The sequence below is a fragment of the Manacus candei genome, unplaced genomic scaffold, assembly GCF_025592945.1.
Source record: "Manacus candei isolate 608988 ecotype Guabito, Panama unplaced genomic scaffold, ASM2559294v1 h1tg000016l, whole genome shotgun sequence".
Lineage (NCBI taxonomy): Eukaryota > Metazoa > Chordata > Aves > Passeriformes > Pipridae > Manacus > Manacus candei.
The window spans coordinates 7,064,393-7,091,984 of record NW_026138064.1 but is presented as its reverse complement, the minus strand read 5'-3'; the positions used below and the strand labels follow the sequence as shown (position 1 = coordinate 7,091,984).

The 27,592-nt window shown below is 40.1% G+C and overlaps 1 long non-coding RNA gene across 2 annotated transcripts; it reads left to right on the top strand.

Annotated features, from left to right (window-relative positions):
• On the top strand, positions 1-27,592 carry LOC127468970 (uncharacterized). Of its 2 annotated transcripts, none has more exons than XR_007903749.1 (3): positions 1-116; positions 3,844-3,972; positions 27,017-27,592. It is a non-coding gene; the product is annotated as an uncharacterized LOC127468970 (long non-coding RNA). The 2 variants fall into 2 exon arrangements; XR_007903750.1 differs by lacking the exon at positions 1-116 and adding an exon at positions 202-262.

The window sequence follows — 27,592 nt, the reverse complement described above, 5'->3', positions numbered from 1 at the left end:
TTTCATGCTGTAAGATCCACCCTTAGCACTTTGTCAGCTGCCTGCTTGGAAATGATAGATGAAAGTCTATAAGAAGTCAAGGCCCTGGTCCTGAAAATGTTTCCTGATCCACTGAAGTAAGTACTGTGAGGCTATTTTTCTGGTCTAGGCATGTGTTGGCCCAGAGACTGAGATTTTAGAGGTTGTCCTTTCCACTTGAGGGCCAAGTTACACTTGAGAGAGGAAGGCTGAGCAATGTCTATGGCTTTCACACTTCTGAAGGGTGAGTAATGTCTGAGCAATGGCTTTCAGCCTCAAACATTAACAGCTGGTAGTAAAGAGCTCATTCGAAAATCGTGATTTGTGCCCATTCACTGTGGCTTTAACAAAATCAAACCCATTTTGTCAACTACGACGGTGCATAAATAACTAACTAACTCATAGCAGCTGCGAAGCCAGTGCTTGCCAGAACTGTATATAGCAGTTCCCAGAGACCACTGCAAAGTTCTAGAGAAAAAAGAATTTTAAAATAACATTTTAAGTACAATTTTTAATCCAACTGATAAATTACAATGTAACTGCACCTGTGGACTTGTTTAAGTAGAATAAATGTGGAATAAATGGAATATTGATATCAAGCAAATATATAACACGATGGATCAGAAATATATTCTTCTCCACGCTATCTATCTTCTAAGTGCTACAGATTTGGGGAAGTGATTCGCCTTGCATCTTGAAATTTGATACACATTCATTTCCACACTATTCCTGATTTATAAGGATTATGAATCAAAGAATCATGAGCCTTGCTAAACCAAGAGAAAGAATTGACTCCTGTGTATTGTGTGCCTGCTCTTTTGAAGAAAGAGAAAACTACGCGATGCCAAGTGCATTGAATTCCTATTGCAATTACTAGTTTAGAGTCTTTTGGTTTAAAATTGCTAATTGTGTAGCAGGTCCCATTGTTACACTACTGACTGGATGTCCAAGTACTTTGTGCTTGACACAAATGTCTGTTCTGAAAATCGGGCCTCAATTATGGAGGCTAAGAAGTATTGAAAGTCTGTCCATTATTTTAATTGTTAAACTCATCTTATAATTGAACATGAAAGTATAATAGAGACATGGATCTCCTTAAAATATGAAGATACATTGAAGAACTCTTGCCCTGTCCTCACAATGTATCCTTGTACCCATGGAATAAACTCTAGTTGGAATTGTTAGCTTTAGAAGGTTTCCCGATAGGTCACATTGCCCAGTTCAGAGATGATATGGGTTTTACTTTTGAGAACTAGAAGAGTTATGAGATGTACTGCCTTGTTCTTTGCCTACAAGGATACTTTGCATCCAAAATTCTTGGTTTGAATCATTCTCAGAAAGGTTCTTGGAGATCTGTTTTGCTTTGCAAAATATTGATTGAAGTATCATCTTTATAATCAATTTATAGTTGTGGATGTACTCCTGTACACTAGTTCAAACTGAGTTTAATAGCCTTTTTTCTATTAAGATATATATATTTTTTGTTGCAAGAAAGAACAGTAATATTCTGTTCACTGAACTACAGGATATCCTGAGTTGGAAGGGACCCAAAAGAAACATGGAGTCCAACTCCTGGCCCTGCACAGGACAGCCCCCAGAATCACACCTGGTTCCCGAGAGCCTTGCCCAAACACTTATTCAACTCTGTCAGGCATGGTGCTGTGACCACTTCCCTGGGGAGTCTGTTCCAGTGCCCAGCCACCCTTTGGGTGACAAATGTTTTCCCAACATCCAACCTAAACCTCTGCTGACACACAGTTTCATGCCATTACCTCAGGTCCTGTCACTGATCCCCACAGAGATCAGTGCCTGGCCCTCTATTGCCACTCAAGAGGAAGTTGTAGACTGTGATGAAGTCTTCTCTGTCTCCCTTCAGCTGAACAGACCAAGCTCCTCATACGGCTTCCCCTCTAGACCCTTCTCCATCTTTATTACTCTTATTTGGATGTTCTCTAATAGCTTAATATCTTTCTTATATTGTGGTGCTCGAAACTGCCACAATATTCAAGGTGAGGCTACCCCAGTGCAGAGCAGAGCTGCACAATCCCCTCCCTTGCCTGGCTGGTGATGCTTAGCCTGATGTCCCCCAGGACACGGTTGTCTCTCCTGGCTGCCACGGCACTGCTGATTTATATTTGACTTGCCATTGACCAGGACCCTCAGGTCGTTCTCCCAGCACTGCTCTCCAGAACATCATTGCCCAGTCTGAACAAAAATCAGTGGTTGCCCCATCCTAGGTGCAGAATCCAGCACTTGCTCTTACTGTGAACTTCATATGGTCTCTCTGCAGGGCCTCTCTGTCTTTGAGGGAATCAACAGTTTCTCTCAATTTAGTGTCATCATCAAATTTATTTAGTGTACCTTTGAGTCCTGTGTTTAAGTAATTTATGAAGATGTTGAAGACCACTAGCCCTGGAATGGAGCCCTGTGGAACCCACTAGTGACAGGTTGCCGATCTGATGTCACCTCATTTGTGCCCAACCTGACAGCCAGCTGCTCACCCACCATGTGATGTGTTTATCCAGCTCTTTGCTGAACATTTTGTCCAGAAGGATCCTATGAGAAACAGTATCAAAAACTTTACTAAAATCCTAAAACTACATCAGCTAGTTTCCCTTGATCCACTAGATGGGTTACCTTGTTGCAAAGGGAAATTAGGTTTGACCAACAGGACTTTCCCCTCATAAAGCCATGCTGGCTATGACTGATGACTACATTGCTCTTCAGGTATTTTTCAATACCTCCCAGAATAATCTCTTCCATAATTTTCTCAGTCACTAAAGAGAGACTGAGAGGCCTGCAGTTTCCATGGAGGCACCTACGAAAAGTACCCCTGTTTTTTTAATTAAAAGAGGGGGTTATGATATGTGGGATAGAGACTGTCTTGCCCTAGGTGAACCCTCTGACCCAGAAGGAACTTTATCCACCTCATCAGGTGGGTCGGGACAACCCCCAGTGTTAACACAGACGGGGAGATGAACAGACCAAGAGCAGCCCTGCTGAGAAGGACTTGGGGGAGCTGGTGGGTGAGAGGCTGGACGTGAGCCATCGATGTGCACTCACAGCCCAGATATCCAAGTATGTCCTGGGCTGCATCCAAAACATTGTGGGCAACAGGTGAGGGAGGGGATTCTGCCCCTCTGCTCTGCTCTGGTGAGACCCACCTGCAGTGCTGCATCCAGCTCTGGGGTCCCAGCACAGGAAGGACATAGACATGCTGGAGCAACTCCAGAGGAAACCACCAAGGTGATCAGGGGGATGGAGCACCTGTGATATGAGGAAAGGCTGAAAGATGTGGGATTGTTCACCCTGGAGAGGAGAAGGCTTTGGAACCTAATTTTGGCCTCACAATATCTGAAGGGTGCCCCTAAGAAAGATGGAGAGGGACTTTTTACAAGGGCATACAGTGATGTGACAAGGGGGAATGGCTTCAAACTGAAAGAGAGTAGGTTTAGATTAGATACTAGGAAAAAGTTCTTTACTGTGAGGTTGGTAAGGCACTGGAACAAGTTGCTCAGAGAAGTTGTGGATGCCCCATCCCTGAAGGTGTTCAAGGCCAGGTTGGATGGGGCTCTGAGCGACCTGGTCTCATGGAAGGTGTCCAAGGTGTCCTGCTCATGGCAGGGAGGTTGGAACTGGATGATCTTTAAGATCCCTTACAACCCACACCACTCTATGGTTCAATAGTCAGTCTGTCCAGCTTCAGGTCCTCATACCTGTCGTATAATGTACTAAACCTATTTGTCAACCACCAGTCTTCAGGAAGAACAGGAGCCTTCTTTCTTGTGTGTGCACTGACAAGGTTCTGATCTTTGTATTGAACAGACTTCTGAGTTACTGCTTGACATGCTGCAGAGCCCACCTGCATCTCTGCTGTCATGGCAGGTCAAGACTCCTGAGAGTGCGAGGACAAAAACAGGCTGCACAGCATTGGTGAGGATGAGCAAGACATAGGTAAGATATTCTCAGAGACTCTGCAGTCTCAGGAGTCTCAACATGGATTTTAAACAACATCATTAGATGTATTTGATGCTTTTGAACATCAGATAAAATAGCAGATATGTCTATAAAAAGAAGATAATTTGATTTTCCAAAAGGAACTGGTGAATCTGAGCTATGGATTCAAACTTTGTGTGCCCCACTCTGGATAATTTTAAAGAGTTTTTTAGAGATTGGAGTCTTTGTAATGTATCTAAACTTGATACTCTAAAAATGTAGTAACATTTGAAAGCCTGTAACTCTTAATTTAGTGGAGCAGTATACAAGATGCTCATAAAATGACAAAGCTTTAAAACAATCTGGACCAACTTCCATACAGAGAAAAATAATTCTAAATTGTATTACTAATTTCATATAAATTTACAATCCAGAGGATATAGCCATTAAAATATAAATGTGACATAGGATGCTTCTGAAGCTAAGGAAGAAAATCCTTTTGCAAATGGGCATGTCTTGTAGTATATGAAATGAGTGATTAAGTAGGGGTCCTAGGCTGGTACACAAAGATACAAGAGTGCTTGGAAAGGATTAATAGCAGGTAAATGACCTCATGCTTTCTGTTTTTCTTGGTAACATACAAATGATTAAATACAAAAAATATTTTGATTTACTGGATTAAATTGTATCATGTGTTATAATTATGCATTTCCTGATTATAATTGTACACCTTCTCAGAGTAGCTGATGTGATGGAGAAGTGAACTGACCTTTTATTTCAGATTTAACAGTCCTCGTTTAAGGATGAGTGAAGGATCTGTGTCCAAATTAATTATTATATTAATAATGAGATAAGCTATATATTTGCTTTTCATTGGCACTACAGATTATCAGTTATTCAGTACACTCTGTTATGTGTAGTAGTCATTACTTAGTGACTAATTACAGTGATGATTTGTGTGATATTTGAAATCTTGGTCACTTTGTTCATTGTTGCCATGAAATGTGGATAACTTCATGTACAGTCTGTATGATGGTATTGCATGCTGTATGATGCAAACACATATTAGCCTGACATTTTCTGATCCTCTTTTTGACAGCGTCTTGGAGATACTTGTAAATTATCAATGTCCTTGATTATCAGTGAATATTCCTCAGCTCACTTTTTAGTTCACTAATTTATATGTGTAATTTCTATGTGGAGTCAAGGGAAAACAACATTTTTCCATGAAAAGCTTTATTGACTGATGGAAATTTGAGAGACGGGAGCAAGAATTCAGTTGGTGGGTAGTTGTCATAGCCAGTGTACATATTAGAAAACCAAACTCTAATTTTGGGAGAACAAGGTCTGTGATTTCTTTCAGAATTCAATTTTGAAAGACAAAATTCTGGCTAGTCCTCAAGGTACTAGTGCACTTTTTATCCTTTCTGGAGCCAAACAAAATATTTAGTGTATTTTAAAAAAGTGTTTTGAACTACTAATTTTAGGAGCTGTGTATAGCAAGTGACACGAAAATATGCCAGTAGACATCTACTGTGTGCTGTTGTTATATACACATGCTATTACCAGAATTCTCTTGGCTGACAATAGCTTTAAACAAACTGTTGGGGTGTGTTGGATGTGATTTGAGTGTGCCTGCTAAACTCTGCTTCTCAGGACTGAGGCAGGGATCCCCTGTGGGCCTTGAAGGTACAAATTCAGCAGTGGCTTTCCTGAGTCACAGCTGCACAGATACTGAGCTGAACAAGAAGCAACCATCAAACTGCGTGCCTGAAATATTAGGTGCCTCTAAGATTTACTTAGCAGTGTGTTTACACAGAGGTCACGAGGCTTGAATGTTTTGACTGAAAATCTGCTGACGACTTACTTCAGATATCTAAATCCTTTTATGGGTCTGAGTCATAGGCTTGGATCTGCAACGTGAAAACTGTGAGCAGACTGCTGCATCTTTACAGGGACGAGGTTCTGGATTGACAGTCATTATTAGATTCATGATTAACTACTAGATGACTTGTCAACCTCTGATGGGAAGAGTTAAGTATCATGATCTCCCAGTAGACTCTATTCTGTGGACTAAAATGGTGCATAGGTCTGGAGCAGATTCTCTTCTCCCTTTCTCCCCTTCCAGGAAGATGAATTTCACCCACAGGGATTGGGAGCTCACAAGGACTGAGAAGTAGCATTGGCAATACTAATTTTCTAACATGAGTTAAGACCAACATTTCTCCTGAGTTAAACAAGGAAAGAAGGCTCTAGTGAATCAGAGGATGAATCAAACATCATGAGTATAAACAAAATAAATAATCATTTGAAAGAAGGCAAGCACTTTATACCACTAAGACAATAAATACAGAGAGATCAGTGAGAGATTTGTGATCCACTCTGTATTCTGCTGTTCTTTTTATTTTTATTAGTTTAGGTGGTGATGTTTACTCACAAGTTTACACTAAATGGAAACATGGTATTCATGAATCATTGATCTTAGTTTGGTATTAGGAATGAAAATCAAATGCTCATTGGAAAAATGATAATGCAGAACCTAATTAAGCAAATATGTGAAAAGATATACAAGAAGAAACACAGATCATAAAACATCTCCTATTTTAGAATTGCTAAACAACACCAAATACCTAGCCAGGGGGCTGCAGATCAGGCTGCAGCATGTGCCTCATTTTGTGAAAACCAGAAAGCTCTTATACCCAAATCTTGCACAGTCTGCATAAGACAGGATGTTTGCAAGACCCTTTGGGCTGATCAGAAAGAATGAAGCTTCATTATTCACTCTCTCATGTGCCAGTGGCATGTGGCAAGTCTGGAGTATTCTGTCTGTGGTCATACCTGTGAACACAACCTAGTAACTTCTCTTCCACATCTTTATGGTGGTTTGCTAGACCCACTCCTCATCCACTGCCCTGAGCTACTTAGGCGGAAAGAGTCATAGAATCACAGAATCAAAACTGGGTTGGAAGGGACCTCTGAGATCATCAAGTCCAACCCTTGATCCACTACCACTGCGGTTACTAGACCATGGCACTAAGTGCCACATCCAGTCTCATCTTAAAAACCTCCAGGGATGGAGAATCCGCCACTTCCCTGGGCAGCCCATTCCAATCCCTGATTACCCTTTCTGTAAAGAATTTCTTCCTAATATCTAACCTAAACCACCCCCGGCAGAGCTTAAGACCATGCCCTCTTGTCTTACTGATAGCTACCTGGGAGAAGAGACCAACCCTCACTTGGCTACAACCTCCTGTTGGGAAGTTGTAGAGAGTGATGAGGTCTCCCCTGAGCCTCCTCCTCTCGAGGCTGAACAGCCCCAGCTCCCTCAGCCTCTCCTCATAGGACTTGTGCTCAAGTCTCTTCACCAGCGTCATTGCTCTTCTCTGGACCTGCTTCAGAACCTCAATATGCTTCCTGAACTCAGGGACCCAGAGTTGGACACAGCACTCCAGGTGTGGCCTCTCCAGTGCTGAGTACAGTGGAAGAATCACTTCCCTGGTCCTGCTGGCCAGCACTGTTCCTGATCCAGACCAGGATACCATTGGCCTTCTTGGCCACCTGGGCACACTGCTGGCTCATGTTCAGCTTCCTGTCAATCCAAACTCCCAGGTCCCTTTCTGTCTGGCTGCTTTCCAGCCACTCTGTGCCCAGCCTGTAGCACTGCATGGGGTTGTTGTGGCCAAAGTGCAGGACCCGGCACTTGGCCTTGTTGAACCTCATCCTGTTGGAATCTGCCCAACTCTCCAGCCTGTCTAGATCCCTCTGCAGAGCCCTCCTGCCTTCCAGCAGATCAACACTCCCCCCCAGCTTAGTGTCATCTGCAAATTTGCTGATGGTGGACTCAATCTCCTCATCCAGATCACCAATAAAGATATTAAACAGAACTGGGTGCCACGGTCCAGGTTTGGATGGTGACGACGACAACAATAAGGGGTCTTTGCAAGGCGGAAGGTCTGAGGCTATCACAAGTTTATTGAAGGAGGGTGCTGCCTTTTATAGGGCTCAGGGGGAAGGTGCTGGAAGAAAAGGTGGAGCATGGGATGGACAGATGAGGGGATGAACCAAAGGGTGAATTAGGAAAGGTAGAAGGGACATGGAGATAACTGGAGACCAATGGTAGCTAACTCCACACTGTGGCAAATCTTAGCCAGTCAGAGAGAGGAACAAGAGAACAGGGGGTGAACAAGTGTGAACATGTCTGAGCAATAGGAATAAATGGGATCCATTGGTATATGCATGGATTAACAATTTTATAAACATTCTAAAGTCCTTAAAATCAGTTAGTAGTGTCTTCTCCTAGCTTCCATAAACTTCTGTCCACTTTTGGAACTTTTTCCGCTCTGATATCTCGTCCTCCACAACTGGGCCCAACACTGATCCCTGGGGGACACCACTAGTGACCAGCTGCCAACTGGATGCAGCCCCGTTCACCACCACTCTCCGGGCCTGGCCATCAGCCAGTTCTTAACCCAGCACAGGGTGCCCCTGTCCAAGCCATGGGCTGCCAGGTTTTTCAGGAGAATGCTGTGGGAGACGGTGTCAAAGGCTTTGCTGAAGTCCAGTAGACACATCCACAGCCTTCCCCTCATCCAGCAGGCAGGTCACCTGATCATAAAAGGAGGTCAGGTTGGTCAGACAGGACCTGCCCCTCCTAAACCTGTGCTGGCTGGGTCTGATCCCTTGTCCATCCTGTAGGTGCTGTGGGATTGCACTTAGGATGATCTGCTCCATAACCTTGCCAGGAACTGAGGTCAGGCTGACAGGCCTGTAGTTTCCCCTGTAGTTTCAAAATGAAGGAAAGAGGTGAAACTTGCTACATCTTGCCCTTCCTTGCTCAGTGGAATTGCAGTCACTGAGGTCTTGAATCCTGTGGCTTTATTAATGTTGTGCTTTGTGAATGACATCAGAAAAAATTATGTACACCACCAGTAGACTTGACTTCTCTTCCTAATCCACACAATTGCTGCACTGACTGCCAACAGACAGCCCATGGGGAAACCTGTAAGATGTAAGGTCCATCATAAGATCTACAGTAACTGACCAAGATATTGGACATACATGAGCATGTGATGTGTTTCATAAAGTGGCCTCTGGCTGAACCTGTGGCTGTATTTTCTGTCTGGATGAACCGTGCATTTGGTCTTGAACCTTACCTTGGGGCATCCTTTGCATATGCAAGATGCATATAACCTTTATGCCTGTAGATGGAAGGTAAGAGCTATTGACATAGAGCAACAGAGGTCTGCTCTGTGCACAGCTGTAGTTTACGTAAGTGTATATATAAATAAATAAATGTACAAATATTTTCATTTGAAATTAGTGTATTCTCCATGAAGGATACTTAGAATCCCGTATAGCTTTTTTTTCTGACTCATAAGTAATTGAGTGGAAGAAATCAGAATCTAGTATGAAAAGTCCACATGATCACAATTGCTTAAGATTGTCTACAGGTCTTTTTGTTGTATTGAAATATACCATTTTTCTTCCCCTTTTTTTTTTTTTGGTTGGTTGTTTGTTTGGTTGGGGTTTTTTAACCTTTTTATTATAGTGTTATTATTATTATTCTTAATTGACTCCACCTTGGCCCAGAATCAGCATTTCTAGAATATCCAAAATTACATATTTATGGAACTGAAGTACTAAAGGTGTACAATTTGTTCTTTAAAATTTGGCTCCCCTTGTAGTCTTCACTTATAAACCCAGATAAATAGAAGAACATGTGCCTGGCTGAAACGCAGAATCCTTGCTTTTCTGCCTAATTGCTTCCTCATTGCAGTCCTCTTCCAACACTTCCCCTTCTGCTTTTTTTTCAAGACTGTGAAGACATTTCTACCTGGCTTCATATTTGGCAGATGATTGAAGATAATTGCTATATAAACTTGGTTACCACTTAGGGACCCTGTAAGACAATAGCTACCCAAGCTTCTGCAGGATGTCAAGACAAGGACTTGGCCAGAATAAATCTTGTTCCTGTTAAACTTAATCTTTTATATGGAACATTTTTGATAAGTCAGTAGGAAAAAAAAATCACATTTTAAATAACACACTCAACGTACCCCAGCCAAGAATCCAGGGACTAATTTGCTTAAGGTCAAATGGCAGGCTTGTGCAGGTAGGCAAGCATGCTTACCAGAGGAGGAAAATGCTGAACCAGCCATTACAGGCAGTGCCAGCTGTGGCATATGCCAGCACTGGCACTGTTTTTCTAGGCAGATATACATCAGCTATCTAACTGTTCCAAGAGATGTGAATCAGTCTTGTTAATTATCAGAGAACATGGTCAATTGCTTTCTTATAGTTTTGATTTATTACTTTTTGCTCCAAATCTTACAAACCAGAACAAACAGCATACTCTGGTTGCTTATATGTTAGTGTTTCCTATGCAGTAATTGATATATATACTACTTGCACGTGAATACACTCGTTCTGTAGTACTACCTTCAAAGGTAATGCTTTGGCCATGTCAGAAGAATTTTGTCTGGATGACAGATTCAGAAATGTACATAGCCTATCCAATTTTATCTGAAAAGTGCTTTTTAAAACATAGAAGTCTAGAGAATTTAGCAAGAAAAGGTTGACATTTAACCTGTGTTTGCATAGGAACTGCTTATTAGCACTAGAGCTATAAAGGCAAAGATTTGCTGTTTATACATATAACAAAGCCACTGTGGCCTCCCACTCACCTGGCCCCAGGGGAAACAAACTATTATCCAGAAAAAAATGTTGTCTCTCCTAGTAAGGTCTTTTGTCTGTATAGCTACTTCGGGTAGGGTTTTATATTCTTCTTAACTTCAGTGTCTTCCCAAACAAATTCCTTGTAGTGTAAAGCTAGATGAGTATTGGATTTTCACTTGTAATATCTGCACTTAGAGGTTATTTCCTTGTGTCAGACTTCCCTGTGTTAAGGAAACTTTGTTGTCTGACCATTCAGGAGCCACTCTGGAAGTTATACGTACACCACCTGAGCTGGGACCTGAGCTGGGACTGAAGCCCCTTGGCAGTGGTGACTCCAGGTAGCTGATGGAGGCCCTGCTTGACCCTCAACATATTCCACTCTCACACAGTCTGACCAGGTTTCCTTACCAACTCGACCCCAGGTTTCCCACAGCAAAGTCTCAGATCTCTGGATCCTTAAAGTAATTTTGTCAAGGTGCAACAACAGAATAACATCTCGAGCTGGTGCTTCTGAGGGGGGACCCTGAACAAAGGGACCTCTGGACCTTATACCATCACAGTCTGTATGGGGGTAAGTGTGGGGTCTTCTTGTTGAGTCCTTGGCTCCTGTGGTGTCTCTGAGTTCCCTCACCTGGCTGTGCACAGGTCCCTGTGCCTTTCGTTATGCAAAGGGTCAGAACTAGTTCATGGCCTCTTGCCTGGGGCTCCTACTACCCGTAGGCTTTCTCACTGCAGCTGCACACAGAGCTACCTGCATTGCAGGTACTCAACACCAGAGACATAACTCCTTCTAGTTTCCTAGCAGATACCCCTCCTTAGGTATGATCTTTTGGCTCAAATTGCCTTCTGAAATGTTTCATTTGAACTGATTCTTCTCCTTAGCCTCTTCACCTAGTCAACTGCAAATTTTCTAGGAGATTCCTGCCACAGATAATATCACATTGTGAAGAGGAACAGTCTATAATATTTCATTAATATAATACAATTCACCATTTGTTTGGTATTGAGTCGGTTGCTATACAATTGCCTGCTAGAATGAACTCTGGGCTGTTTCCAATAGTCTGACTCATCACTTACTAGCCACGGCACTTAGGTGAACTTATGTGTGCTGAGATATGCACTACAGCAAAGAAAACTCAAGCTGGGAGCTGAAACAAAACCCTTCAGCAAACCTCTGAAGAATGGTAGAAGTGAGAGGTTTCTGTAGAGCACATCCTACAGGAGACTATTTTTAAGCCAGCAAACTGGCCCAAGTCCTCATTTCCAGTGTTTGGCAGAAGTTGCCAGTGCAGCCTGTTAGGAGTCTCCTTGACACAACTTCGGTAAACTTTGGCTTTCCTTGACAAGGTCTGGAAGCAGTTTGTGAGTGCAGTCTAGGAATTGTTCCAAGTGCACAGTGTGGCTGAAGGTGAGAAGGAGGACAAAGGTAGATGAAGAGCTCTCTACTGATTTGTTCAGCACTGTGGAGGTATTGAGTATGAGGTTTGTCTCAGGAAGACAGGAGCAAAGACCTTTTATTGCCTTAAGGAGTCTGCTAGCAATGTTCCATCTCTTCTGAGGAAGGTATTTGTATTCATTGAAGTTCCTCACTTGCAGACTTACAGCATAGGCTCAGTATATCTGGGCTAGCAGAGCAGGGTAGAGTAGATCTGGTCTAAATAGCACTTCGACCTTACACTTTTCATTTAGTGAAGGACATCTTGGATATACCTGCTGGTAGCACATGCTGGTCAACTTGTTGAGCAACCATGTTTTGAGTGGGGTTGGTGAAATCAGTTGCCTGCTCCTGGATCTGCTGGCCTGAAGTACAAGCTCTGCAAAGTTGTGCTAGTCCTTAAGGCAACAAAATTTACTTTGCCTAATCTGCTGAAAAAAATGTGGACAGGATCTGGTCAGAAGAGAAGCTGGGACTGGTAGGTAGTGTAGTGTGCTTTGGACCTGAGGAAGTTTATCTATAATTTCCTACTGGTGCTTTGCTTCCCAGTTGGTAAAGTTTTGGTAAAAACAGGTATTAAAATCAAAGTGACCTTGGGAAGTGAATTTGAACATGGTTGGAGAGTATTTGTATAGAAAATGTTAACTTCATTAAAAAAATTGAGTTTGGGCAGGTCCTTCGGAGACCATCTAGTCAAACCTCATACCCAAACTGGATTAAGTGGCTCAGAGGCTGGTCTGGCTGAGGCCAAGACACCTGCAAGGATGGATTTTCTATATCTTTTTGGGGCATTTGTGCTGGTGCTTAACCAGTCCCCTGGTGAACATTTTCTCCTTATATCCAACCATAATTGCTTTGTTGCAAACTGGGACACTTGACTCTCTTTTCCTCATGGAGCATTAGAGAAGAGCCTGTTTTCATATTTTTTTATAATCCTTTCTATTTTAATGATGAAAATTGTCTGTACATGGCTGCTGTTGTTCCATGGGGTGGGACTGTTGTTCCCAGGATGCAGGTTATCAGTTGGGCATGTCCAACAGCACATTTGCCCACTGTGGCTCTGGCTTTCCTACAGCTTTTTCTATTGAATGGGTGGCAAAATCAGAGCTCAATACAAAATCACTTAGTTTGTGCTATGCCCAGGATGATCTTAAGTCAGCCTGTGACTCTAATGATATATATTGAATATTTCTATAAGATAAATACACTTTCTTTGCTCCAGTAGTGAGGTCGCCCATTTGAAGTGACTGAATTATTATTTTAAGCTGATACTACACTGTAGAAAACTAACATGTGCCTTTGTGCTATTTCTAGTTCCATTCACCATGCTGGTGGAGCTCAGTAAGATCTCCATATCTGGGCAGGAATGGGGTAGGTTTAGGAACTGGTTGCTTTGTTCAGCATTTTCCTTGCAAAACCTAGAGGAAGCCAGTGCAGTCTGTCTGCAAGGTTTCTTATTACATACTGTGTTGTGTGGTTTCCCTATGGAAAATATATGGCTGGAAAGAATGTCCTGTGTTGAACCACTAGAATGGAAAGAATTTGGGAATTTGGTTTCCTTCCATAGCTCTGTATTCACTCTTTAGAAGAAAACCTCATCAGAAACAAAAGGCTCTTTGACTGGGGTTATTATCTTCTTTATTTTTGCTCCTTTATTATACTGGGATTATTATCTCCTTTATTTGCTATTTACATAGCAGTCTTTTCTAATATTCTAAGAATGTTCAGTAATTTTTCATAAGAAAGGAATTGCTGTAGAGTCTGAATGTTAGAATAAAAACTTGCATGTAAATAGATTCTATTTTGTAAATAAAATATTATAAAAATTGTAAGATCATGAAATGCAGCTCAGAAAAGAAGACATTTTCATTCTTTGATAATGTACATGCTGTACATGGAGGTCACAAAGGAATAAAGGGAAAAACACTGAAATAATCAATCTTCCAGTTGAATGATGTTCCTGAAATGAACATTTTAACTTGGTTTATATGCTGTGAATTCTCAAATCCTTAATTCTTTACCTCAGGAAACCAGAATTGTTTGACAAGAACATGACTGACATTTATAAACAGCAAATAATATGGTTTCAAAATACAGTCTTCAAGAAAGCCCATACAACCATTAGTAGAACATTAGAATTCTTTCCCACTAGTTCTGTGTTTTGGCAAGATGTTTCCTTGGATGCTGGGAACCATCAACTGCAGATGGACTGGAACAACCCAAGAGGGAACATCCGAAGTGATTTTTTGCACGTTGCTGTAAGTCACTCTTCTGTTTTAAATTAGCGAGATCTAAAACATCATGGTAGCAGATGTCCATCTCTGAGACCAAACATTTCAGAATGGAAATCTCTCTGTGTGTCTCCTGCTCTGCATACATAATATTAACAGCGCACAAACATATCTAATAAAATTTTACACCTATGTTGAATTACTGAACTTTATTTGAATTTTATTTACACAAAAGTTAATAGTATTAAGAGAGTTATTAACATTAAAAGTGTTAAAAAACTCGTCATGCCTGACTAAGGGCCTATGAATATATGTGATAGTCAAAATAATGAATATACGTGATAGTCAAAATAATCATTCCTTATCTTTTTTGTTTTGCTACCCATATTCATTACTATAGAGGAATATGACTTATCCTTTGGCCAAAAGCTTCTCATTTTTGCATGAAAACCTGTGTTTCACAAAACGTGGGCCATAACAGGATCAGGGGAAGTGAATGCTGGAACATATTTTGTGTAGGATCAAATAAAAATACTTTAAGTTTCCCAAAAAAAGTTTATATTCCCCTCAAGTAAGGTGAGTTTCGCACATGGTATTGGCATTTAATAGTGATTGAAAATGGTCCGGGATTACACTTATCACAAGATGAAGCTTCTCATTTGACAATCAGAAATTAATCAGAAGCATTAATTAGACCAATGATCTTAATTTTCTCAATTTATTCTAGAAATTTAGAATAGATCTTACATTTTCAAAAGGTGAAGAAGGAATCTGGAAAACGTAACACAGAAGCATACACACATTCCTTTTTTCCCTTTCAAATAAATATTTTAAAAACAATAGGTTTTTTATTAACTTGAACAATACCAAAATGCAGCACGCTTGAGAAGAATGACTATCTTAATACTGAGAGCTGGGAGAGTTAACTTCAGACAGTGACCTGAAAAACACATGTAGACTCACAATCCTTTATTTTATTTGCACTCATGGCAGTGTTTATCTGCGGGAACTGCCTGAGAGAAGTAAGCAATTTTTGAGGACTCCCCATAACTAGTGTTAGTTTGCTGTTTCCATTTCAACCCAGGTGTTTAGCTGGTGTGTGGAATCCTGAGAACTACTGAGAGCAAGAGAAACTTGAGCAAGTTCTATGCTTTGAGACTTTTTTTTTTAAATTAGAACAAGATCAAGTTTCTGTCTCTGAGTACGAAGAAACAGGAGGAAATTGGAAAATTTCTTCCATGAAGTAGCATTCATTTGTAGGGATTTGTGGTATTTTTCCTTTCTTTGAATATCTGTTGTACTTTTTTGGTGCCTTGTCCACCTTTTTATCTCTTCTAGTACTAGAAGCATTGCATTGGAGACTGAGTGCCTCTGTCTCTTTCTCAGTCCTCTTCAGTTGCTCATGAGTGTCTTTGAGTCATCCTAGTAGGAATCTGGCAGTATCATGCATCCCACTGCCTCCTCCATGCATTTGATGCACCCTCCACCCGTGATGATCCCTTCAGAGACATGCCCACATTTTTCATCCTGGCAGACAGCCCACTTTCCCACTAAGTTGGCTCTGGGGATGGCCCATTGATGTCTTCTAAGGAGTCATGTAAACCTGCTTCTTTTGCTGTTCATATGAAAGTCTTCCCCTGCATTTTCCTCCTTCTGTTTGCACATCATTTTATGATTTGGCCCCCTTTCCCATTATTTTATGTCTATCATCCTTATACTACCTTCTATTTCATCCCTTGCCTATTTTTCTTATTTCTTCTCCACCCTCTTCTGGGAAGAGTTGCTTCATAGTTCTCATTTTCTGTTTTCCCTTAGTACAGCCAATTCCTTCCTTGAGGATATCTTTGCTTTGGTAGTTTTATTCCTTCTTTTCTTCTGTTCTTACATTTTTCCAGAGGCAATCCATCTAAGCCACGGTATTCTTTTGCTCTTCTCGACTAAGTACCTCTCAGTCTTGAGTTACCTACCTATTTTCTGCTGCTTCACAATGATAAATCTCTACTGAATTCTGTTACTCTCTCTGGTTGCGTTTAAGTCTTGAGTCTCATAATTTGTTGCCTTGGTTAGGCCAAATTTTTCAAAATAATGGTTTGTGCCAGATACTCCTCTGTAGACACAATGGATATCTCTCTCTTTTTTGTCATGCCAAATCTTAGGTCATCTCCAGGTGTCTTTTTCTGTGTTTTATCACTGCAAACTTCTTCCTTTTTGCTGGCCTTAAAAAAGAAAAACAGTATCTCCCAATATTTCTTTCATGGTCTTCACTTTACTAGCATGGTGGCTTGACTACGGTTGTATGCCAGGTATCCACAAAAGCTGCTCTATCACTGCCCTCTGCAACTGGACAGGGGAGAGAAAATTTAGCAAAAGGCTAAATTTTGAGTTGAGATAAGGGCAGGAAAGGTCATTCACTAATCACCATCATGGGCAAAAGAGAATTGACTTGGGGAAATTACTTGAACTTGTTAGCATTCAAAATCAGAACACCTCCCCCTCACTCCTCTCTCCTTCCTGGGCTCTACCTCCTTCCTTCCAGCAGTGCAGCAATAGAAGGGAGATAGGAATGGGCGTTACAGTCAGTTCATCACAGTTTGTTTCTGCCACTGCTTAGGGAGAGGAGTCCTTCCCTTGCTCCAGTGTGGGGTCTCTCCCATGGGAGACAGTCCTCCATAAATTTCTCCAACATGAGTCTATCCAATGGGCAACAGTTCTCCACAAACTGTTGCACTTGGGGTCACTTTTCCATGGGGTACAGTCCTTTAGGAACAGGCTGCTCCAGCATGGGTCCCTCATAGGTTCAGAAGTCCTACCAGGAACCTGCTCCAGCGGCAGTTCCTTACTGAGTGGGTCTGCAGGTCCCTGCCAGGAACCTGCTCCAGCACAGGCTTCCCATGGGTTCACAGCTCTTTCTTGAGCATCCACCTGACCCAGCATGGGCTCTTCCACGGGCTACAGGTGGATGCACCCTGGTGGTCCTCCACAGGCTGCAGGGGTACAGCTGCCTCACTATGGTCTGCACCACGGGCTGCAGGGGGATCTCTGCTCTGGAACCTGGAGCACCTCCTGCTCCTCCTTCTTAACTGGCCTTGGGGTCTGCAGAGCTGTTCCTCTCACATATTCTCACTCTGTTCTTCTCTTCTATGCTAAAAATATTTTTCTGTCTTAAATATGTTGTCCCAGAGGCATTACCACTGTCATTGATGGGTTCAGCCTTGGCCAGCAGTGGATCTGTCTTGGAGCTGGCTGGCATTGACTTTATTGAGTGGGGCAGGAAGCTTCTGGCATCTTCTCACAGAAGCCCCCCTGTAGTCCCACTCCTACCAAAACCTGGCAATGCAAACCCAATAAAACTAGTCATTTTTCATCAAATGGAGCATGAATGACATAATTATGAAAGTTATGCTTCTTTCCTCCTGCATGACAAAAGTAGCTGAGCTCCTGCTTTAAATCTGAAATTTGATGATGTTAACTGTGGAAACTCAAGCTGTACAATTAGTTGTCACCTTTTGCAAAATTAAAGGCAAATATATGGGATCATATGTAAATTACTATGCATATTCAATTACTAGCATCTGTTTCAGTACTATATTGTAGGGGAACAAAAGGAGAAAGATAGATTCAGAAAGGTCCACGGCTAGGTAGTATTGATTAATACAACTCCATTGCTAGGGAGATGTTCCTCTACTCAGGACATTGCCATTAGAATTGGAAAGATTTTTTGCAAAACAGCAATTTAGGTCATGAGTAACATCTGAATGTTGTCAAACACAAACACCTGCACCTATTAAAACATCAAGACTTAGAAGAGAATGAACTGGATAGTCTACAATTTTCAAGAAGTTCCAGCTTTGGCCATTTAAGAACCAAGTAAAACTCAGATTTTTGGGCAGGCACATCCATGTTCAACATTCAACAAGCAGTCATAGTTCCCAGTGACAGATCACTGCTTAGTCCTCACTGAATCTGGATGACAGAGGTTGTGCACCAGGCTAGGCAGAAATTGATATTCCAGAAATAATGCTTTTACCACAAGTTTATACATTTATGTTTGTTTTGATGAAAATGAAAGGCCCAGATTTTCACATAGTCCCTGTGATTTGAAAATAACTTCAAAATGGTAATTCCAAGTGTCAGTCCTCATAATGCTGTTTCTGACTTTTAAACCAGATAATCCAAAATTATCACCCTTAGAAGGCAACTGAAATAGTTCTTTTTTCCTGCTAAATATTAGAGCTCACCTGCAAGATTCCTTTCAAATGACCAGTTCTACAAATGATTAATAACAGGAGCATTTGCAACAGATTAACTGTTAAACTCCATTCTGCCTACCAAAGAACACAGATTTTTGCACTCCTTTTATTGAACAATATGCAGTTTATTGCTTCAAAAATTATCGTTTCAATTTATTGCAGTGAGATGTGGCCCTCTTTGAAGGAATTAACACTGAAAGTGAAAATTCTTATCATCCTCTGTCTTGCCTCACTTTTTCTCTTTGTCTTACTGAGCAGTCTGCTTCTACTGCTGCAGGAAGCTTTCTTGTAGCAACCTTATGTTTGACCTTTCTCATGGCACAGGTTACTCAAGGCAATCAGGACTGTGATTTGGAGGACAGCTCTATGTGTGGCCATTTAAGCTGTAAGTTAATTCTGCTTCGTGAATCATCATTAAACATCTTACAAAGATTCCTGCACTGAGAGAGGGGTGTATATTTGCTAGTGAGTAAGCAGTATGATAAAGGCTTTGAGCCACTGGTGCTGCTCCTGGGAAGGAGACGCAGTGTTGCAGGACAAGGTGTTGACCTTGGTGACAAGCCATAATTTTCAGATCATGTTTCAACGAATCATGTGTTTCCTCCCTCCTTCCCTTTTCTAGCATTTCCATCTCCTTTGCCCAGGGAAGAAACTCAGACATTTTCTGTATTGCTACACAAGGACATTCACATTCATATTCATTTTCTTCTCTTCCATGAGTTTTTCCCTTGAAATACAATTTTGAGCAGAGTTTAGAGGAGAGAGGGCTGCTGCAGTACAAGATGTTAATTGGCATGAGCAATGACAACAGGAGTAGGTCTCTCAGTGAGGTTTCTGGTTTGCTCAGTCACAGAGTAATACAGAAATTCTCTTGGATTCTTGAATGCTACAGATGGAAAAGTCATATTCAGTCATCTGGTTCATCCATCTCAGAGCACAGGGTTATTCAGCAGGACATATGTTTCTAATATTTTGTCCAACCTATTTCTGTAGTCTGGGTGATGAGTCATGGGGCTTTCACCGTCCCCAAAGGAACAATATTCTACGGCTAATCAAATTTTAATGCTGGGAATATTTTTTCCTGCTAAAGGTTTTCAATGTGTTAATTTTATTTTGTTACATTTGCTTATCTCTCCTAAACATTCCTCCCAGTTCTTGTTTTTAAGTTCTTCATCCATATCTTTGCTTGTATCAGATCATGGTATTTTAAACAAGGCAAGTTGTTGACGCCTATCTTTATTTTTGCCTGGCACATTGCCGTATAAAACCTTGTGTTCATTATTGTATCATTTAATCTTCAGACTTAAACATTTCAGAGAGTTGAGCTGTATCAGAGAACTGTATGAGGTAAAAATACTCATACCCCCTTCCATGTTAATATAATCAATACAGTCATTCACTTGAAGCTCTACATGCCTATGTTTGAAGCAAGGCTGGGAAATTTGGCAGGAAGCGTGGGTGCTTACAACCAAGGTGTGTCTCTTGACATCACTGAAAAATGTATTTTAGACAAATGATAAATCCAAAAAAAGAAGTCATCTCTCAGGGGTGCAGTGGGAATTTGTCAGAGTTTGGCTGTTGCCTTCTGAGTGTGGAAGACTCTCTGTCCAACTGTGGCTGCTGTGGGATGGGCAGAGCCTGACTGTGTAGAAATCCCTCCAAAAGGCAGTTGCCCAACTTGTCTAAGGACATAGGGCACCCTGCCTGATCCTGGCACAAAACAGACAGGAGAACAGGAGAGGAAAGGAAGAGGAGTAATAGAAGAGAAAGAAAGCGAGGAAGAGAGGTCTGAGCCGGAAAGAAGAGGAGATGAGACCAGTCAGGGGGAACAGTATAGACCAGGCATAGGAATGAGTATGAAACTCCATGTTATATGGTCCCCTCCAGAACTAGGCATATGATAATCATTAGGAAGGCATGTACTTCTGTACCCTATGGAGATGAGCATCTTTTTTTTTTTTGGTCCTAGTTTTACAGACCTATTTTTTAGTTACAGGCTCTTTTTTGCCTGAATTGACCCCTAGGTAGCTCCATTCCCATCTGTCACCTTCTGTTCCTTGTTTTCCTGAGCACCTTTCTATTCCTGTTTTCCACATTTCCTACCTCCCCATCTGCAAGTCTTAGCTGAACATTTTTTACCTCTCCCACAGCTTACACTCCTCTTCCTTTCCACAGCTACTAATTGTATATGTTAACAATTGTAGTGCTGTATTCTTCTGTTAGGTACTGTGAAGTACAGTGAAATATCAAGAATGACTGACTTGTACATAGTGATAAGGATCATGTCTACTGTCATTTCAGTAACTGTGAACATACCACGAAGAATCTCTAACATATTTTCTAACATTTTCTCATTTCAATGGCCATTTCAGTATTGTATTTAATACCAGTTCTGGGTTTTGATAAAATCAAGATTGTATCAAAATATATAAAATCAAGATTTTATCAAAATTGTTCTCTTGACCTAGATGACAAGAAGCAAAAATTAACATTGCTGTTATGCTTTGAAGGAGAATACAGTTTGCTATATTAGTGCCCTTTTTGTAAAAGAGGTAAGCTAGTTGATGTTTTGCCTCCAGGGCAGGCTAAAAGGCTGCCAGATATTAAGGGTAAAGTTGTCAATTACAATATTTGAGTAACTTTCACTGCCTTGAACATTACTAGACCAGTCATAAAGCAACAGGAAGTTGCATTTCTTAGTTTCCTTGCTGCCAGTATCAACGCTGCTTTTTAAGATCATGGCTTAAGATCTGAAATCACTGGAAATTCATCTGCTGGGTCATAGAGAAACCTTTTATTGTTGAACATGATATGCTTATTCTACTGCAGCACCAATGGCATGTAGGGAAATGTACTTGGTGGGTTTGGAGCTCTTAATGGTTTATCATCTAATTCCTAATGTATGGAATTACGCTACTCTTTGATTTCTTTGCAATACTTGTATTATTTGATTCCTTTGCAGGCAGTCATTTCAAGGAGCAAATATTGCTAACACCACAACTGAAAGAAAAGATAAACCAGTTGTACTGGTTAAACTGTTCCCAAATCCAAGCTGTAATATCTCCTTGGGTGTTACTTACTTTTGTTTTCTTAATATAATCCTGGATTTGGAGTCTTGCTAATGAATGAATGGAATACCTCTACTTTGCAGAAATTATTGTATTTAACCAGCTGTGTTTCAGGATCTAATGAGCCAGGATTTATCTTGACCTATCACTAAGGTGGTTGTGATTACATCAAATACAAGATGTACATTTCCAAAAAAACTGTGCATAGTAGTCTGGTGTTAAGGAGTAACACAGATCCTTTGAAATATCAGAGTTCACTCTGTTCAAGATCTACCCATTAGTAAAAGAATATTAAGGAAATATTCTTCTTTTAAAAGAAGCTATCATCTTCAAAAGAAGATGATAGCTTCTTTTTGCTGTCCATTTGAAAATGTTTTATATTGAGCTCTCAAAACCACATTTACCAAAAATCTGACTATACTGTCAACTATCTTTGCTAAATTCTTTTGCTATTTTGATAGATTATGTAGCTAGCATTATATCAACGATGAAGTAAATAAGTTTAAAAATGGGATGAATTCATTGTTTGATATTTATGAGAAATAAATAAATTTGTTCTTGCTGAAATTAGAGGCAGATAAACTCCTTTCACCTCTATTTACCCTTGCAAGAAAGTAATGCAGTTAATTATCTCTATCACATGCACACCAACATACGTTGTACTCTTTCATTTACTGATGCAATTCAATTGTGTGCATAAATAAAAAAGAGACTTCTACTCACGGCTAGAATTTAGACTGGCAATTCTTTATTTTTCATGCAGCCCAGCAATCTCTGTAGCATGGGAGTGCCAGCCTTTCTTCTTTGAGTCGGCACTGTGGGAAGGGTGTTGAAAGCTGTGTCCTGAGGACAGAACTGGGCACAGAGCATGAGTGAATTACTCATTCCTATGTGCATAAGGATTCCCTTGAAAGACAACAGTGTCTTGAAGCAAACTGCCCTTGGTACTCCTCCTATGCACTTCACCTTACACAGAGTAATGACATGAAAGCCACCATCTAATCCTAGTTACATAGACTGAGTCACTGCAACTGCACAGTCCTATTCACAGCTTTCTTGTTTTCCCTTCCTGTTCTCCCTGCTTGTGTCTTTCTTGAAGTGTCTAACAAGGACCTCTGGACAAAGTCTGCCTACTGCTCTGTATTATTTCATTATCTAGTGCAGTGTTTGGGAGGCTACTGGTAAACTAAAGGGAGAACATTAATTATAGAGAAAGCAGTTTTCACATAAAAAATCTGACAAAAGAAGATGCCACTGCCAACATAACTGCCTTAGACTTCAAGGTGTGTGGTCTGGGATAGGACCAGGTCAAATAATTAACAGCTGCATTGGAAAGAATGTTAGCATTGCCTAAAAAACAGGTAAGGGATTAATAGACACCTGCATAGTTCTCTGATGATTTGTATAAGCCTTTATGTTTTGTATTTCTTTTTGTCTAAAACATTTAGACTGTCCAGAATAAACTTCTTATCACTACATCTTTCTTCTTGAACAGGTAGAAGATATCAACAGGAAAAGCATTTGTTTAATCTAAGGGTTAAGCAGGAATTACATCACACCTTTTCAGCTATGGTGGTCTCTCATTCCCATGAAAGGATAACAGAACCTTGAGCTGGCTGCACTGAAAATGACTAAGTCTCCAAGTCTGGATTTCCAGAATGCAGTTTAAGAAAAGACAATCTGTTTAGATATCACCTGTCAGAGGGGACAAGAAAGCCAGCCTAAAAGCCAAGACTAGAAAAAGTAGAAGGTCCAGGAAGACCATAGAGAGACATTCACAGGAGAGGCGAGAAAGGTCAGGCAAGGAACTGATCAGACTCAGTAAGCCTGAAAGCTGCTGGACCTAAGATTTGGGACCAGAAAAACTACTTGATGGATATTCTTGGTGGAAGGACAGATGGAACAGATGGATTCATTTATTCATCTAAACTTATAATGAATCTTTAATGATGATTCCTCAGTCCAAGAAATCTTGCAAAAAGTAAGATAACTGCAGTGCAGCAAGACAAAAATTTAGGTAATCAGGTTCAAAACTACACTTCTATAAATCCTCCTCTGTTGATCTCTCATTGCTGTTGTTCCTCTTGTAACTGTTTGCCTCTTTACATGTACACAGGAACCTCAAGTTTGTCATGGCAGAGGAACTTGATGTCCAGCTCATGCCCACTCATATATACAGCTGGTTTGGATTTTTGAATGCACAAGTGTGCCTAAGCCTCCTGAGATCCTGGTCTAGAGATATTTTAGAACAAAGTTCTGCACAGACCAGTGCCCAAAGGTGTTTACCATAGACAGTAACATATATGAGAGCTGCAGTTTCTAACCAAAGCCCAGAAATTCAACCCAAACAGAGACAGAAATGGACATTTCTTGACAGAGATACTGCACCCACTGATGACAAATTGTTTGGAAATGCCTAAATTTTGCAGAGACTACATGATTTAAGAACATTAAGAACACTAATTTTGACCCTGATATCTCTAACAACAAATGAAGAATGGATTGTGAAGGCATTTGGTGTCGTGAGTACTGTGCCTCTGGACCCAGGAGGAACTGCCTCCTAGTAGAATCTTAGGCTGTTTTGTTAAAAGTGCTGTGTTATTGACACAATGCTAATCAACTTCTTTTGGTGATCTCAAGAAATGTAGCATTCAACAGATTGGTTAATTTGCAATCAAGGTATGGATAAACCAAACCACCTAGTAACTGACTAATATGCGAACAAGTAATATTTTTGAAGTCTTTGTTACCTCAGGTTTCCTGCCATACTCTCCAGCTGCTACTTAAAAATTTCTACTTGTATTACTACCAAATTGCATATTTTAAAAAGTCATCATGCAAAAGCTGGCTGATTAAAAGCAAGTTACTCATCAAATGCATTACAGCTTTCATGAGTATCTATCTCATAGCTGCCGGAAGAGTTATTTTGCTATAGTGGCATTTTCATTATATCTTCAATTTTAGCTTGTTTTTCAAGCTTCATTTCTTCAAGGATTAGTTGTCTTATAAGTATATCCATCATTCTTTTGATTTTGCCAACCAATTTTCTTGAGGGAGGAAATCTGGCCTGAAAACAGTGCTAAAGATCATCAACTTGTCCCTTTAAAACTCGTATTTAATTTTTAAGCTTTTGCTACATAGAGTTGAATTCTTACTGATCAAAGACCCTCTCTTTTGTACCTAATTTGCCAGAGCAATTAATTATCTCTAATACATTGCTATTTGACTTTTTTTGTTATTTCTTTTCCACCTATCTGTGATTACGAAAACCTTTCATGTTTCTGGAAGAAAGAATATTGCAGTGCTGTTTTGTGAAGTAAACATTCAGAGCTTCCATGCTTATTCTTTGGGATGAAATAGAGCTCACAGATCTCTGTGCCACCCCTGATATATGAGTTATGGAAGATTCAATCCAGTCTGGGGACTTCAGAAGGCTTTTGAAACCCCAGATACAACTGACATTTCCCTTTTCCATGAGGATTCACTATCAGTGAATTGTGTGAACAGAAAATTGTCTTGCTACAGCTATAGAATAACTTCTTCTTAGCATCAGCAACATTTATAGCATCTATAAAATTAAACTCATATTAACTCATGTTGTCAGCCTTTTATTTTGAACTAAAATGCAACATTATTTCCAGAGAAAGATGGCACAGTGCTGTCAATATGGTATCAAACACTGAAATATGTACTGTGTTCATTATCAATGTTATCAAGATTCGAGATTGTATAAGTGATCACAATAAATTAAAATAATACTCACTATTTAGCTGGTTATAAAAATCTTTGAGCAACACTTAAGAAGCTTATCTGCAAGTAAGCCTAATCTGTAGGACAGGCTGTTTGAAGTGAGCTAGGGTTACAACTTCAATAATATTTTTCCACCTTCCCTTTTAACTTAAAAAAAAAATCAGTAAACATAACCCTGTTTTAAGCATCTGTGAGGGACTATATTCCTCTGGAAAGTAGCATTGTGTACCTCTGATACAATCAGCCAACTGTAATCCAAAACATCTATCTTCCCAGAAACAGACCTAGACACAACAAACCTCCTGATAACAACAGGGGAATTATTTTCTCTCCCAAATGCTTTCCTTTACAGATTTTAAGGAAAATCAGTCATCATCTAATATTTCTGTAGAAACTAGAAATACATTGTCATGAAGGGAATTCATCTTTTCTCTTAAAACAACACTGGGTACAAGTGCTGCAACATTCAGTTTTGCAAGCATGCCAACAAGAAGCTAAAAAGTGTGGTTTGCCACTACCACAGGGCTACTTGCAATTTGGATCCCTGACAGACACAGTTCAGGGAAGACAAAGACACAAAACCAGCTCATTAATCTGATTTTTTTTATTTTTGTAGAAAAAAAAAAGAAAGTATCTTGATTCTTTGTATGTTGGGTCACCCTTATGATGGTAAACCTGTTTCTCAGTACTTTTCCAGTTCCAACAAAGTGACGTTGCTAGAATAGCATAGGTTTTTGCACTCAAGAGGGGGCAACAACAAATAACCATGCAAAACTATTGTTTCCTTTCAACACTGAATGAGGAGTTCTCAATCACTCAGTCTTCTCTGTCACAGAGATCATTGTCACTACAGATACTACTGGGAGAGTAATACAATAATATGTAGCTCTAGAAAGGGTAAAGTATACTCTGTCCATTCAACTCAGTCCAAACAAAGGCAGTGGTGTCAGAAAGATCAAAAGTCCTTTTGAACTTCTGGCATCAATTATTTCTCATTATATCGGTCATACGTACCCTCTGATTACTTAACCAAAGGAATATGGAACAAAACCAATGGTCACCTTCTACTCATTCAGTGGCAGACTTGTTATCACAAGATGTATTTATCATCTCCAGGGCACTGGTTATGACTTCTCATTGACCACAGCTGTCATCCCAGATCATAATGAATTGGAAGTATATTCCAATGAACATAAAGAAACAAATGCAAAACTATTGGAAGAAATGAGATAGCTGGCCATTGTTTCCAGTAATAATGTTATAGACTTCAATAAAGATCCATCAAGTATGAAATGCAACAGCCAGTTTTCTTTGCAGGAAAAATCACTATGGTTAATTTACACTGATTTATTATTTATTTTCTGTTGGCTATTTTCTATTTACTGCTTTTTGAAAATAATTGTTGTGTAACATAGTGTTTCCAGTTGTTTCATGAAATTAGTATTTGGAAATAGACCTTGACAGAGGTGTTTTTCAACTGCAGTGTGCTTAATCAATAAAATAGAGGTAGGCTTAAAAGAAATGAAGGCAGAAATTCCACAGCAGCTGGACATGTACTAGATTACCCATTTCTGAAACAAAAATTACTCAGGTTTTCTCATACAAATAAATGTAAAATTTTTTATTTAACTTTTCCTTATAATGACTTTTCAGGTTCAAAACCACAATGCAGACAAGCATAGAGAATATGATAAGCATAGACTGCATCAGTGAAGCTGGTCTGTAATCATCCCATGAAAAACAGGAGAGACCAAGACGGTCATCTACATTTTTAATACTTTAGCGGTATCACTGTCTATGTGTTCTTACATAAAGCAGAAAAACTCTAAACCAATAAACAAAATATTGCTAGTCATTAAAATTAATTAAAACAATTCAGATCAGGTCTGCCATAGAATGCAACAACTTCAGTTAGACATGGTTAGACAGAAATTGGAAGAATTGTCTAGTCTTTTCTGCAGAAACTTCTAAGTCTTCTTGCTGTTGTTTTCCTTCTTTTTTTTTGTTATTGTTTTGGATTTTTGTTTGCATGTGCACAGAGTCAACCTATGTCTGTATAAATTTAATAATTGCTGCCCAAAAAGGTAACAAAGAATCCTAATTCAAAGTCAGGTCTTCTTTTCTTCACTGAAACAAAGTTACCAAGCATCAGGATGATTCAATCATACCCGTTTGCTCTTTCTTGCTGTTATAATCAGAGTGTGCAACTCATAAAACATTTTTAAACAA